At 32.8% G+C, this 4,298-nt stretch overlaps 1 non-coding gene across 1 annotated transcript; it reads left to right on the forward strand.

Moving 5' to 3' along the window:
* The first annotated feature begins 204 nt into the window (after positions 1–204).
* On the forward strand, positions 205–329 carry LOC128200835 (U5 spliceosomal RNA). The gene has a single exon (XR_008252915.1). It is a non-coding gene; the product is annotated as a U5 spliceosomal RNA (small nuclear RNA).
* The last annotated feature ends 3,969 nt before the right edge of the window (positions 330–4,298 follow it).

Genomic DNA, 4,298 nt, shown 5'->3' on the forward strand with positions numbered 1-4,298 from the left:
GCCGAAAAGTTGACCCTTCATTCGGTATAAAACTTTAATTTACATAATCTACAGATTATTTGTTACATTCAATTGCTTCTGATAATTCATAAAAATATTATAATTAATTCTTAATTTATTATATTAGATGGCGCTAGTTGTGCTTAGAAGGCGATGTAACATTTTTTTTTAAAGTATTATATAATCTGGAACGAAATGTCGTAGTCACTCAGGTGTCTCTTCAAAACGTTTAAGACTTTCGCCTTTCGACTTGTGCTAAAGATTTCCATGGAGGGGAATTCTGTAAAGAGTAATTAATCATTTTTGGGAGTCATGCGTTAAGTAAGACTTACTAAACTGCAAATATGCCTGATATTTATATTATATTCGATATAAACTATCGGATCCAAATAATCGAAAATAGATTTCTCCGTCATTTGTAGACCGATTTTAAAAATTCTTTTTGTATTGGAAAAAGTATATTCCTGTATACCACTGTCATCAGGCAACCCTCAAATTTTATATTAGTGTTTCAGATTTTTCAAAACTTATTCAAATTTTTACATCTGGTAGTTATAATCTCACTTCAAAACAATTCTTTAGAGATTATAAGGACGTATAGACCGTTTCTTAGGCTTTTTCAAGTTATTTAGGTGATTGCGTGGGAGCCATCGTTTCAGGCTGCTGACAGACAATGAAAGCCACAGAACTCTGTATTGAATAACCAAATACGTACATTATGATTTGATGATATCTTATTACGAGAGTGGGTTCTCTTATTAGTGAGAGTTAAAAGTTTTTAGCGACGAGTTTTACAGAAGGTTAAGAAGGAAACAAAAATTCATACTAGCGTTAATTAATTTGTAAACTAACTTACAGTTCTGTTATAATATAATTATGATATTATACAGTTTGAATTAATAGAGAAACATAATTCTAATGAAATACTTAAACATTTTTTAAAGGGTTAAAGATCAATTATTATAGAACGGTATGCAAAAGACAAAGTATATAAATATTACAACGATGTAACGCATCAATTGGCGCTGACTCAAACAGATTTTGCCCTTTAAAAATATAATATCAGTTTATTTTTCGCTTTTTGATTTTTGTCTCTTTTTTTCTTAAGTAAATTTAATTTGTGTTTTTATAGGTTTATTTATTTCAATATCGAATATTTTCCAGTCAAATGCAATAAAGTTTTCTTTTTTTTTTTTCAGAAAGAAAGATATTTCGAAATTTTTAATGTAGAATTAGGTATTTAATGAACGCACAGAATTCACAGATTACATCCAGTAATGTAACTTAGAAATTAATATTTATTCTTTTAAGTATATATACAACGGTCAGGTCATGACAGCCAACTGCAAGAATGGATAATTTCTACCGTTGTCCCGCTAGCTGTTCACTCACAGGTGTCACTACCTGGTAATGATATTTAATTAAAATTGAAATCATTAAATATTATTAAAATTTACTTTTGTGTTTATTGTATCTAATTATTAGTCAAATTGAGCTTTTAATCGATGCGATCTCAGTTTGGTATTTAATAAAATAAATTTAAGATATTTTATGTCCATATAAAATATATATTATGCTGTTGATATATTATGTTTTGATTTGTGCACGACGCACCTTTTTAGTTTCCTTTTTAATCTTATTAAAAAGAAGTTTTTTTCGTGACTTGAAATTATTGTCAGATTATTCAGTTTCATTCGCTTATTTGCTCCCTTTGTTTGCTTTGTATACATTTTTATAATTATACTATCTTTCTAAAGACACCGTGTTTCCATAACAGCATACAGTCCTTTCTTCCTGTCCACATTTTTGGTCCTTCGAGCCGGATACTAAAAAGGTGTATCGTGCACGTGATTTTTATATTGCAATAATATTTGCATGAGATCGATATTAGTTTTACAATGGATGTAACTATGCTATAGACGGGAAACTAACTTTTAAATTTAAAATAAAAAATCACCAAAATGTCACAATTGGTGAATTAAATACGTCGCGTGATATAAACGTCAAATGTTACAACAAACTGAGAACCATCTCTTTTTGAAGTCGGTTAAACGTCGTAATATATGTACCACATGTCAGCATGTGCGATTACTCATTTTATTTCGCTGTTTAAAGATAATTATGTCAGTGTTTATGTTTTTGTTACAAATATGATACACTGAAGTAAAACATGTACTTAAATTATTGGTCACGATGTTAATTATGTCCATTAATAATTTTGACAAATGACTAAGGAAGTGTTGTTTCATATAGTTGTAATGTGTACAATTACGTTAATAATTTACCTAATTGCGACTGTGCTGAGTCTTATCTTTATTTATTTACGTCGACATAAATAAAAATCAATTGTCGAATATATTCATGCATGAATGAATATTTATTTACAAGAAATATGATAAATATATAGATGTTAACTATAGGCATAAGTCCAGTCATCGAGTCGACCTTCGAAGGAACTCTTCATTCAGTTTTTTTGATTGCAATCCTTCTTTTGCAGAAAATTTTTACAATTTCTGCCAAAAGAGAACATTTTATCCAAATTAAAAAAAAAAACTGAATCTGGCAACACTGAATTCAAGAATCATCTTCTTTTTTATGTGGCTTTAAAAATAAAGGTGTCTCATAAATATTTTAACTAATACGGTGTGATATTCAGTCGGTTTTAATGAAGAATTTCTAATTCACGCCAACTGTCTGTAGGGTTGTAAAACGAATGATTATAACAAAATGGATTTTTTTTATATTACTTAGAAACAAGCTGACGGCCCACCTGATGGAAAGTGGTAATCGTCGCCTATAGACATGAGCAGTACCATGGACATAACAGAGTATACTGTTTCGCCCATGATACCCCACATGCGTTGCCATTCCTGAGGACTCAGACGTTAATCTTCTGTACCCTGTAAATTCACGCCATATCCCACCCTTCAAATCGAAACACAGCCATGCAAACACAACTGCTTCACGGTAGAAACACGAACGGGAATGGTTGGTATACTGCTAGCAATAGGGTCCTTAGTCTCCATTACTCACAATCCCTTCCCTCTATCCAATATGGTTTGGTCGTTGTAGAAAATTAAATTAGGAAGAAAAGTGTTTGTAAGAGATTCATAATTTTTTTGTCATCTAACCACCATTCACATCAAGCTATACAGTCATTTTATCAAATGTGGGCGGGGGTCGCCGTACAACCTTTACCTTTAAGTACTAACTCGAGAACTAGAATTGTATTCCGTCTCGTATACTCAGCTCTCGTATACAAAGCAGAATCTCAAAAATGCTTATATATTAAGTTTATATATATATATATATATATATATATATATATATATATATATATATATATATATATATATATATATATATATATAAATACCAAATCAAATCTAGCTCACAGTCAGCACTAAAGCAATTAAAAGGCAAACAATCAAATTTTACAGCGTAACAAAATCAGAACGGACCGTGGGTTTTGTTGCCGACTGTAAACTACTCTGAGCGGCGCGGGCGCAATAAAAAAACGACTATAATTGCACCGTCATAAACGCTAGGTAGGTATGTACTTTTATAAACTACCGCGGGTTTCGGGTATCGATCGGTGATTAAATGATGCAATTATCATGGACAGAAAAGGGGAAGTGATTGTCTACAATGGGTATACCAGTCCCTTTTATAATACCTCTGCTAAGTTGACCACTTCGAGGTTTCTCCTCAATCATCATGGTTAACTTCCAATGAATCCGACACGAGCCAACTGATTTGCCATCCATCACTGCTGCTCCATGGTCGAGGGATGGGCAGCAGCAGGATTAAAAGAAAAGAGAATGATTTCCTCTCAACGGTTTTTTAATGGGTGATAATGGAATGGTAACCCCGCCTGCGCTAACGGTAAATGGAGCACCAGTGAGGAATGATAGGTGAGAATGAAAAGGTAGGCCAGTTAGTCCATCGTAATGAATACACCAGGAATTCTGTACAATGGTTTTCAGGGGGGAACCACGTGGAGGTCGACCTGACAGAGCATATTGCTAGCAATGAGATTGATAGAATCTAATAATCCCTTCCCCCTGGTTGGCAGCACTATGCCGACTTACTGAGCGTTATATCATGCTAAGTTTGAAGGATGTCAGGTTATAGAAGGCCGATAAGAAGAGATTTATGAGACATCACAGTATAAACTGTGACGCCCATTGCTCTATTTATGCTAATAAGCGCCGTTACAACTTTCCATCACGTGGGCTGTTAACTCGTTTGTTATTTCGAGTCGCATAAAAAAAATCGAAATTAAATTGTACAAGCAC

Source organism: Galleria mellonella, unplaced genomic scaffold, assembly GCF_026898425.1.
Source record: "Galleria mellonella isolate WM207_F2 unplaced genomic scaffold, CSIRO_AGI_GalMel_v1 utg28, whole genome shotgun sequence".
NCBI lineage: Eukaryota > Metazoa > Arthropoda > Insecta > Lepidoptera > Pyralidae > Galleria > Galleria mellonella.